The 12,753-nt window shown below is 37.0% G+C and overlaps 1 pseudogene; it reads left to right on the forward strand.

The window, feature by feature from the left end:
* Positions 1–5,929: 5,929 nt before the first annotated feature.
* On the forward strand, positions 5,930–8,419 carry LOC148016995 (uncharacterized; annotated as a pseudogene).
* Positions 8,420–12,753: the final 4,334 nt, after the last annotated feature.

Raw genomic sequence — 12,753 nt, forward strand, 5'->3', positions numbered from 1 at the left:
ACTCTTGAATATGGATAGTCCTATAGCAGAAGAGAAGGCCAAGTTTGATTCCTTGGTTAATTAGCATGAGAATGTTTCTAGCTAGCCATTGTTTTCAATAGGAGAGAGTGTAGGATTTCTACAAACCTTGCTAGTAATGCATTATGTTCCTCCTTCACATTATAACCTCGAGAAGTGATGTGATTTAAACCTTTTGAGACTATGAGTCTGAAATTTTTGTTCATAATATTGTGTAGGTCCAAAGTACCCATATGATGTGTGTCTTTGAAATAGAACTTACTATCATATAGATGGCAGTTACAATTGGAGGTGGAGTTACCACAAAAAGTATCCATAATCTGAAATTTTTGTTCATAATAATGTGTAGGTCCAAAGCACCCATATGATGTGCGTCTTTGAAATAGAACTTACTATTATATAGATGGCAATTACAATTGGAGGTGGAGTTACCACAAAAAGTATCCATAGGATTATAGAGAGAATCTCTAAGAGATGGTAAAAACTTCCACCCCAAGATGAGATTATCAAAAAGATCTAGAGGTAGAGGTTGATTTAGTAGGTAGAATAACTCCTTGAAGCTATTTTTTGGTTTGACTAGGTCCAATAACCCATTTTGTGGAGGTTGCATAAGCCAAGCATCCAAAGGCCTTGGGCATGGACATGTTTAGTGGCATAAGTATTGTAGTTGTGTAGCCAAATGGTGACCACATGAGACCACATGGTCTTCAACACTCCAACATCTCCACAAGTTGATTTGACATGTGTATGAGATGGCTCCTAAGAGTTGCACCACCCCTAAGTTCATGACTTGAGCTAAGAATGCAATTGAACGTGGAGCGCAATAGTGAGGCAACAACCACATGTAGATAGAGTTGATAGTGGACCCGGAGCTTGATGTGCTACACAAATGAGAGAGAAACCAAAATCAAAGGAGAGAGAGACAATCCGATGCTCAACAAACTTCCATGTTTGGAGAGTCAATAGAGTAAACCCACCTAATGAGGTCCCTTATTTTGTGGGGTTAAAGTTCAAAGAGTTATTTTATAATTACAACATACTTTCTCCCTAATTAAAATGAGATTGAAACACATGTATTTTCATGCTCCTCTCTCTCTCAAACACGAGTGTGTGCATGTGCACACACATACGCACACTCTCTCTCCCTCCTATCATACTTGAAGCCTGAAGTCACCATGGCATCTCAATCACTCTCCCACTAAACATGCACCAAGATGCCTCCCTAAATTTTTAGACCTGTATAAAGAATGAAGCTTCAAGTTGCACACTATGGTCATCCCCTTGAGCCACACACACACACACACTCTCTCTCTCTCTCTCTCTCTCTCTCTCTCTCTCTCTCTCTCTCTCTCTCTCTCTCTCTCTCTCTCTCTCTCTCTCTCTCTCTCTCTCTCTCTCTCTCTCTCTCTCCACATGGAGCAACCCCGAACAAATTATGCTTCATAAAATGGTGAAATGCTTTCTTATGTTGATGTGAGTGCCTCAAAGTTTAGATAAAATTTGAACAATTCTAAAGTTCCTTTTGTTCATTTCAGGTCTAATTATTCACATCAAAAGATGCTCCAACCTTATCTGGTAGACTGGCATAATATTCCAATAGGATATTTTATTGGCAATCTTTACCTACAAAAGGCCATGTCAGTGAAGACAACTCACCTCTAGGATTTGAAGGGATTATTGTTAAATGTGACAAAGTTAATGCACTTGCTTATGTAGTAACAACAACATGAGTTTACAGATTTTCCTTGCACTCTATGCATCATTCATCAGTTTACTGTCTCTTATATACCTCAACAAAACGGTGTGGCCAAATGAAAGAATCGCACCTTAATGAACTCTGCTCATGCTATGCTTCGAGTTGCTAGTGTGTCCCTCTCTTATTGGGAAGAAGCCATTGCTATGGCATGCTATACAAAACCGATTACCTAGTCGCACCCTTCCCAATGTCACACTCTACGAGTGATGGTATGGTTCTAAACCTAATATCTCTAACTTGAGGATTTTTGGCAACCCAATCTACTCACTAATTCCCTCTAACAAGTGGAATAAAATCTCTTCACGGGCCAAAAGGTATACATTTGTCGATTTACGAGGATCACTTTGGTGTAAAAGGTTACCAATTATATAATCCTAGCACTCGCACTTTTTCCTTTCGCCAAAGATGTTTTATTTTGTAAGGACCCGCTATTAACCCTCACTCCTTTCCAAGAAAACTCTTCTTCACTTGAGGCACCCATTCTAGATCATCCTCCAAATTATTAAAGTGCTGATGAGTGGTGGACTTCCCCAATGGCTGTGACCGTGGTCCCACCTCCACATCCTCCTCCTGGCAATGTTCTCCTAGTGATTGCAAATAATATTGTCAGTAAGTTGGCTCGTGTGACGAGGGCCTCATGCTGCTATTCCATGATTCAAATTGTTCACCAACCTCCCTCTTCTTTTACAAGGCGTTGATTATGTGTAGATGAGGCACAGACTCATTCCCTGGCCGCTGATTATGAGCAGACGAGGAGCAGACTCATTTCTTGCATCAGTTACATCTCCATCTCTTCCTCTCACCAAGGCGCCTCTTCCTTATCACCCCTTTCTCCTTTGAAGTGGCTTTGTCTGCAACCACATTAGACGACGGCCTCATCAATCGAGCAAAAGTGCCAAGCTCTCATTAGCCGAGTAGTAGTGCGAGACTCTCCTGCGGCCTCATCCACTTCTGCAAAATCTCTTGCGTCTCATCTTCGTCAACGGCCTCCTCACTTCCACATCATGGGGATAATCATGTTTCTCCATCAATGTTGGCCACTTGCCACCACCTCCTTCTCTGCATGTCTTTAGAATCTCCCCCCTCCCTTAAGGAGATAGTACTTAGTCCTCACCTACTTGATGGCTTCCTCAAGAATTGACAGCATTTGCATTGCCTTCTCAAAGACTCAACCTTTCCTTTGTTGTTGCTAATCCTCGCTAGTAATTGATCGTTAACCTTTGTTTGTGGAGGAAGATAATAGGCATCACAATATTGGTTGATAATCTAATCATTTGGTTTTTTCATATTAGTTTATAGAACTCTTCATCATGCAAGGAGTTTCATTTTATTGTTGAATAGAACATGCTAAATGGAGCAATACAAACTTAGAACAATATCTACAACACTTAAATAGAAAACATTTTGATGTTGTTGAACTTGATTATATTGCAAGGAAATGCAAGTAGATGAGGCACATTGTTTGGGTACATAAAGGATCTTAGAGTGCATTGAGAAGAAGTTGCTACAAATATAAGGGCATTCTATTCAATAGGTAAGCTTACTCAATGCTTTAGCTTTGAAATACTAACATTTTAAGAAAAATGAGTGTACTTATGAGTTGAAGTATTACATTTGTTTAGCTTGTCATTCTATAAGTTTTTGGCTGCATGCGAAAATTTTAAGGTTCGCCTAATATATGATTTTAGGATGGGGAGACCTAGAAAAGACAAACACCAATGATTGCTAGAGCAATGTAGAATCACCATCCCAAGTTTGCACCATGTTGAAAATGAAATTGGAGATAATTGTGTTCTCAATGGAAAAAAATAACATATGTTCCTAGCTATGTCTCCTCCTAGAAGTTATTGTATCCATGATCATACTCTATCATCGATGATAGGGGCAAAGAAAGGGTTAAGTGTTCAATATGCACTACATTGAACACATCGAATCCTTTTGGAGGAAAAGGTAGCATCTTCTTCAAAAGTTTCTATCCACACAAGCAACCACTATTATAAAGTACATGTGTGGCATGCATTCCAACCTATGCATACAAATCCTTATTGCATATTGCCTTCTATTTCATTATCTTCTCTTTAGAACAATATTATTTAAGAACCTATGTTTGTGTGGCTCATAGTAATTTGAAAGGGTAATGCCAATTATATAATAGAGGGCATATTCAAAATGTGGTTAACTAAAGGATCCTAGATCAAAAGGGTTTCTTGTTACCACACATTTTCTCCCCATGGCAGGTGTTGTTTTACTCTCCATAAATATGTGTCCCCTCAAGCAATCAAGATTTGTGCAATGTTTAAAATCATTTTCCTTTCTTTAAGAATTGGTGTTGGTTCTTGAAGTAACGGAAGCAGCTACGAATTGTGTTTTAGGGCATGGCAAAGCTTTAAAGACCCATCCAAAAATTATATTAGCAGTGACTTAAAAAGCTTGTAGATAAAAGAAAACTTCTATAATATGATTAGTCCCACCTTTGTTATCTATGTATTTTGATATGCATGTTACTTATGTGTTTTGTATGGTTGATTCTATCTTTGTTATTGCAAGTTATCTACAAAAAGTATAAACTACTATAGTTCAAAGTGTGCTTGGGAGTTTTCGTGATTGTGTGTATATGTGTACCCTTCATGCGCATGCGCATTGTAAGGAAGAGGTTGCTGATTGGCATACACTATGTGTGTCATGAGGTGCTTCTTCCTTGTCGTGTATTATTTGTATATTTGAGTTTTGGCATATATGCAAGTTGTCTTGTTACTTGTGGGACATGTGGATCGGCATGTGTCGTGAACTCGACATATACATGTCATGATACCTCTGTGGTCTTTTGATAAGTGTATGTAGGGCTGAAAGGTACTTGCCAAATAGGCACTTAGCCGTGAATTCGGCAAGTGAGTGTCTTTTGGTGGGCATGTCGCAATCGACTTGGCACTGTATCGTGAACTCGACATAGAGGTGTCATTTTAATTGTGACATCCCTCCCTTCTCCCTTCTTGGATATAGATGGGAACTTGGTCATGAATTTGGCTAAATAGTGCCTTAGCTTACTTATGGATGAATAAGTGATGGGAATTTGATCATATATTCAGTTGCACAATGTCTTGACGTGCTAGTTATCTAGTATTGTTTGATGGAATGGGCATTCAGGTCGTATACTTAGCTAGAAATGTCCATATGCAAGTGCAAGGTTTTTGTCATGTCCATATGCAAGTGCAAGGTTTAAGCCTTTGTTATCATGCTTATATGCATGCCTTTCTTCATTGTGGATAGTTTATGATTTACAATGGCCCTCAACATTGCCAAAGCTCTCAATATTTGCTTGACAGAGGCCATATCATCTTGCACAAAACATCAAATATCCTTTGTTAATAGTAACGATGTTACTTTTTTCATCTTTTGCAACCGGGCATGTGCAGCCATGCGTACAATGTTGCAACAACAAGGGCTTTCACACTTAGCACTGATGTGTCCTAGATTCAATAGAAAAATTTGCATCTTTGTTGCACACTGCTTGGAAATGCACCCAAGATGCTAGAAGATCTTAAAGACTTAGCACCAATGTCTACATCAAAGGAGAAGCTAGCCTTATGGAACATGAAGTGGAGAGAGGAGGTGGCATGCTCAAAGAGTAAAGGACTTGTCTTGTGCAATTTCTTTGCCAAAGCGTCTTAAGACCACCTTAGGTGCAAGTCCTATTTTTGGTCCTACTAGGCAACAAGGTGATTTGCCAGGGGCAAGAACTATATTGTGCACATTGAGGAATCACCAATGTGCACCAACAATTGGCATTTCCTTTGATGCTAATCAAGCCAAGGAGAGTTATTGGCCAAGGTGCCTTTGAACAATGTGTTGAAGCTACCATAGAAAATATTAGATATTTTCCTTCAAATTTAGCATATTGCGCTAAAATGTACAAGGGCTCCAAAAACACCAAACTACAACAATTTCAAGTGGAGCATGGGATGCAAAAATTTAATGCATCAAATGTACAATGCATTGCCTTTACTTTTGAGTCCCCCTTGTGTTACAATATTTCCCTTCTTCAATATTGGTACACTAAATGATATATTGATGTGGGGTCCTTTTCAAGAATGTAAATATAGAAGAATAATCGAGTGTTTGCCCAAGCCATCAATGGGATTCAGACCTTGTCCTGACATGGTGCCCAATGTAGAGGAGACAGCCAGAATTGTGGGTGTCATAAAAACTATGTCGAACATTATTCATGCATTGGTAGATGGGATGAAGACCGTGCATAGTGCCAGTGTCATCCATTCAAATTTGCATGGTAACAATATGGTATTGGACTTTACTAGATATAGCACCCCTAGGATTGGTATCATAGATTGGGGTCTAATGCTTATTTCTAGTATAACAAGACCAACGCTCAACTCACAATGTGGGGGGGTAGATGATCCCATGCACATTATAGATGAGTGTAGATGGAAAGGAGCATTGGAAAAGAAAAGAAGGTCATGGACTGCACCCGAGATCTATGACCCACTATGTGAGTCTGCATATGGTAAGGAGTCAGATGTGTATGTAATTAGTTGGCTCATCATCAACCTTGTTGAGTTTTGGTGCTTAGGCCAATGCTTATGGTTACATATGGAGCTGAGAGATGCTCCAGATAAAGAGATCATGCACCTAATAAAGTTCAAGGCAAGGGACCGCATGTTGGCAAATGATAGGGCCATGCAAGTGTCATTTGCAGATCTTGATGACTTTTTGAGGACGAAGTGTGGCATTGATCCTACAAAGGCAGAAAGACTGCTCATAGAGCTTGGCTCTATCCTAGCTTGCCCTTTCTAAATAATTCACATCTTGCAATCTCTTCCCATATTTTGTAAAACATCTAATCTAGTTTTACTAGTCTCTATGACTCGTGGATCAAAAGATGCCTTGAAACATATCATAATTTTTTGTGAAACTCTATGGAATAGGCTTGTGGTTTGTAATATGGAATACAACCTGTAATTTGTAATATATAATGCTATCTCATGAGCATCATACTCCATCCCCATGCCATCACATAGAATGTAAGTGCTCCACATGCTCGAGTAATATTTGTATGGGTTGCTTCAAGCCATTTGACTCGTGTATGAAGTTTACTATTATTAATCACATCTTGATAATTAGATTTTAGATCCACGATCTTTCCATAATGCTTATTACAATATAATTTATAAAGATATCACTTAAAAATATCAAATTTTCTCATTCAATCAATATATGTTCCCGTAACAATCTTTTAATGTTGAATGTAGGTTTTACAATTGAATAAGTGATTTTTCATCTAGATTTCATGGGAGATTTTTACAAGATTCAAGTGATCTTCGATGATACTCAAGAAAATCTAACTCTTGTGAGACTAAGAAAAGATGGATCCGAACCTACCTTTGCTTAAATTCTTGAACAAATTGAAGGTGATGAGCTCATAGATGGATCTTTTAACTTCATTGAGGACAATTATATTATTAAAAAGTGACAAGAGGAGTGGTGGACTCTTAGTGATAATCTTCAAGTTTGCATCAAGAGGTGTGCTAGTGTGACAAATAAACCATGTTCTCCAATTAAGTGACAATGTTTAGAACAAGTTATAGAGGAACAAAATGAAGCTTTAAGCAACCTCACTTCAAAACTAAAAAGCAAATTGTTAAGTTCAAGCACTCTCGAGACTTGGAAACATGAATGCAATAGAATAATGCTAAAGTTAAAACAATCAACAATCTCAAGGGATGATAGGTTTGAATTACACAGCGAAGATATCAATGGAGAATCTCGAGTTCGTGTTTGGTGTAATGAATGTAACTCGTTGCATGGGAAGGGCTCTGTGGAAGGGAAGCATGCCGCATATACTTGTGTTTCTAACTTCATGAGGACACACATCATGCAGAATAAACGTCATGAAAAAATTTATATTATGTCTCAAGGGCTTATAAAAGTGGATATACAACATATTGTAGTTGATCAAGAACCAAATGATAGGAAAGAAATAGAGAAGTTACATTCTTACATGGAGAAACATGAAGATGTTATCTTTTTTCTTTGTTTGAGTTTATATATGCAGTTCTTTCTATTAAAAAATAGGGTATGCATTAGATGAGGCTTTTTAATATCAAACACATTATATAATATAAGTCTACTTTTCATGTAGATTGGGATTTTGAGGTCATTGAAGCTACGTTACATGACTTCAAAGACAAAAGCTTTGCTCGTGTAAGGTGCAAGTACGATGACACATGGCTACATTTGTGTCCTTCAAGGTCTGACCACAATTTTGATAGAGCATACAAAATCAATATTGCACACATGCATTTTTGGAGGAGGAAAAATCCAAGCCATTGCTCACAGGATTGTGTGGACGTCCTCGAAAGGGTATAGTGCATGATCCAAAACAAACATCTCTTATCAAGTTCATGGTCTCTACAAAGGCTGGAAATTCAACTCAGGGTGATCCATTGGCCTCATCTCTAAATGACCATGAAGATGATGAAAATTCATTGGTAAGTTTAAACTTGTTATATTGGGGTTTATAGAGTCACATAATTGAGGTGAGCAAGAAGACAATCAATGTGAAATATTTATTAGATGATCAATGTAGTGGCAAATTTTGGTTTTCAGAGCCCTTTACTAGGACAAATTTGAATTATGGAAATACATGCTTTCAATTAGATGGTTGCTTTCGTCACATTGATCATCCACGTATTTCAAATAGTGGCCAACCATTCACAAACTTCTCTTGTGCTCATTGCAAAGATATATCTAAGCTTTCTGACTTTAGGATGAGAGTGTATAGAGAGAAGTTAGCCTAAGAGAAGAGATGGAATAGGGGAAACAGATCTAGCAGAAGATTAGATTATCTCACTAGACAGGAGCTCAGACAAACAACACTTGTTGCCAAAAAGCATATAAGAGAACTCACTTTTAAGCTTTGGCATGCGACTCTTTTAGTGAAAATAAGGAGCTTACATGAAGCCAACTTGGAGTCTCTTAATCGAGAAGAGATATAAATAGATTTTGTGACAATATAATAGAAGCCCATAGATTGGGAAAATTTGGTGGAAAACCTGCTCTCTATGGGACTTCTTGCAAGGCATAGCTACAAATATGTTATGATCAAAGGGAGGCCAGTGATATAGTGCAAATACTAAATCTTTGTTTGAGGTTTCAAAGATGTGGGGTGGACCAAGGTTGCATGATTTCCTCACTACTAACCTCAATGGCCCTTCACTCTCAATGACAAAGAGAGCCCATAGACAAATCCATCCACTTCATACCTGGTATACATGAATATATTTTTGACACCATTGCTGAAATATATTGGAAGGAGAAAGAAAAACATGGCATTGCAGGAAAGATTCTCTTTATTTTGGTGGAAGATGAGACTACCATAAAAAAGTGAATAAGGTAAAAATACTACAAATTTTGTTTTTTGGGCTTGTAAAAAATATTCTCGATCAACTTTTAAATTTTAAGGCATTTTTTGTTTTGATTGTAGGTGGAACCCTAAAGATGATATGCTTATTGGGTTTGATGGATACAAGTCTTTAGACCGTGAGTGCAGGACTTCATGCATAATTAATGTTGGAGAATGAAAAGCAACCTATGATGTAATTGTTGATGCTTTTGAGACTCGTATCATTGGTGGTTATGCAAAAGTATTTGTTGCAAATCCACTTCATGAAGCACTTCCATGCTTAGTTGTGGCTGCTTATTGCACATGCAATCTATTTTATGCAAGTTTTTTCAAAAGACAATGGAATGAAATCTCAACATTGTGGGATGAGAAGCTTGCCTCGATGATAGGTCCTCTTATTGGACACGCATTAGATTGAGATAGTCGACAAAGAAAACTAATGTTAGTTGATTATGTTCACAAACATGGCACCAAATACAAGATTAAATGGGATGGATGGCCTCTCTCAATCAAATTATCAAATTGAGAGGTTTTGGGTCTACATGATCAAGATTTTATACATTATGGAAAAAATCTTGTCAATATTCTTGACAAACCAAAGCATCAACTGGCTCTTAGTGATGTTTGGGTTACCTTGAATCATATTGCCATTGTTTATGATTATTTTTCAACTGACAAGCATATGCTCAAAGAAGCTGATATTAGGCAAGATGATCATCAAAATTGGGCTACATTGCAAAGAATGTGCAGCAGGAAAGTCCAATGGTGTTTGGGGGAGCTAGCAAATAATGGAAAACATAAAAAAGAGAGGAGCATGGTGGGAACACAAGCTTACCTTGAAACCGTAGGAGACTACATTAATATTTTCTTGTCTCCACACTTCAGCTTGGTGGAGAGAGTCCATTTAGCAGCAAAAGTGGCATCCTTTTTTCAAGTTTGGAGATCTTGGATTATGAAACATGCCACAAATACATTTTCAAAAAAATATATTAGTAATGAGGCATTCCTAGATGTACAACTCTCATGCCACTTTGTTGTACAGCTCATAAAATATTTTAAAGACTTTCATTCAAATAAGATCCTTCCAATACATTTGACTGGATCTGATGCAATTGAAATCTTCTTCAGAAAAGTTGGGAGTATGGTTTGGCAAGAGCGCACTTATGATTTGATGGACATGCTACATAGTATAGGGATCTTGAATAGGCTTTCATATTTTGAGTGCAAGGAGAATAGTGTAAAATTTACACATGCCCACAAGAAACACGAGCATGCATGGAGAGATTTGAATCTCAAAGAGACCATGGAAGAAGCAGATTTAGGTTATTACAGATGTGTTTTTACTTATGAGAAGATAATTGATGCCTTAAAAAGGGGATTACAAAGTGCTCACCACATTTGTGAGCATTTACAAATGAAACCAAAAGATAAAGAGGATAAGCAATGGTGGTTGGAGCCTTGGTTCGAAAAAAAAAATTTGATGCTTACGCCAATTCAAATTTCTAGGATTTCGATACACATGAGGAATTTTTAGCTCTTACAAATGATGGAGTGGATTTAGAGGAGGATGTATCCACAAGTGAGATAAGACATGTAGTAGATTCTTTGTTAAATGAAAAGGACAAAGCAAATCCAATAATGGAGCTTGGCAGTAATAGGTTTCTTTTTAAATCAACATTGGCAAGTCAACTCAATGGCAATCCCACATTGTCCAAAGATAGGCTTACAAGGGTATGATGAGTATACTAAAGTAAGGAGGAGAAACATCATACTCAAACAAATGGCAATCTATTTGGCATTGGTTCAGATTATGTTGTGTTCTTCCAAGAAGAGCATACCAATGGGAAGATCACAATGCCATTGATAATATCTTCAAAAAGTATTTTAAAAAATAAAAGCCAAAAAGTGTGGTACTTAGGACGAGTTCAAAATATGAGAAGAAAAGTTGGAGGCACCTATGTGGAATACAAGAGAGGGTTTAGGCTCCTAGATAGGCCCTTAGGAGTGGAGGTTCAACTTGGATGGTATCAAAAATCAAAGGGAACACAGAGCTTTACATATGATTTGACAAACCTTGATATGATAGATATTGAAAGTGTCATTGCTCTTGCAAACCTCGCATATGATATTATAATAATAACAAATATGTGGTTGATGAAAACGATTGGAAGATCTTCAATGAATTCTAAAAGGACCATTGAGGATAGGTAAACGAACATTATTTTTCCTCTTTTTTAGTATTATCTGCTATATAAATTGAGTGAAGGAAAAAAGTCTTATAGAGTGATTTTTTGGCATTTTCATTCATGTTAATGATTTATATTTGTATGTCTACATCAAGAATGTGACTAGTGGATCATGGTGATGCATCTGTGCGTATCGAAATCAGCATGGACTCTAGCTTTGAAAATGCCAAGGTGTTGAGTAAAACACACTTATGGATTGGAGAAAAAATTTGTATATCATATTTTTTGTATAGTTATATCTATTTTGTAAAGGAATACAGAATAAGTTTTGTGTAAATACAAAAATCAAAAACCATATTTTTTCATTGAATCATCATGTGTATTTTGTATATTCATATTTTTTGTATATCTATATCTACTTTATAAAAGAACACAAAATATGTTTTTTGCAAATACAAAAATCAATTACATGGATTATTCTAGAATTTACTTGTGGTCTATATAAATACAATATGTTTTTACTTTTAATGTATCTACCTCCTTGAATTACAAATGAAGCGTGGCTTCATTCTCTTGCTTGAATTATGGATTGAGTAGCATTTATCTCTTTTCATCTCCGAGAGAGAGAGAGACACACAGAGAGAGAGAGAGAGAGAGAGAGAGAGAGAGAGAGAGAGAGAGAGAGAGAGAGAGAGAGAGAGAGAGAGAGAGAGAGAGAGAGAGAGTGTGTGTGTGTGTGTGTGTGTGTGTGTGTGTGTGTGTGTGTGTGTGTGTCATGCATGTCTGTGCGACATATATGCCTTTGATCTAGAAAAGAGGAATGGTGGAGAGGATATTTTGAGATGAACTAGATACAACAGATATAATGATATACCTTGCTAGAGCCCTACTACCACCATAATAGTGCAACATCAAGATCAATATTTCAATGTAAGCGAGCCCAAAGATAGTAATAGGATGGTCAAAATATTTTTTTTTTATATTTTTATCAAAGACCTCTAAGACTGACTCTGGGCTAGTCTAGCTTCCTAGTAATGTGCGTCATAGCTTTAGGCAATCCTAGTCATAAAGATACTAGCATGAATGCCCTTTGCTAACTAGTCCTAGGTTGAGAATTGCATGCTCTAGTTGTATTCCTGATTTCTCTATCTAGAAATTATTTTAAAATCTTACTTTTATTGATAAAAATCTGAAATCTACCTTTGGATGTCGTATATTACAATGATACTTTTATAGTCACTAGAACTACTAAGAGATTTTTATGAACCATTGGGAGTTTCTTTGTGGTCAATTCTATATTGTAATATCTTGTATCTATTCTATTATATAGGGATCTATTAAATTCTTTACTTTAAAAAATAAACTCATGGTAAGGG

This window comes from Lygodium microphyllum, chromosome 22 (assembly GCF_053477565.2).
Source record: "Lygodium microphyllum isolate KBCC chromosome 22, Lygodium_microphyllum_v1.1.10, whole genome shotgun sequence".
NCBI lineage: Eukaryota > Viridiplantae > Streptophyta > Polypodiopsida > Schizaeales > Lygodiaceae > Lygodium > Lygodium microphyllum.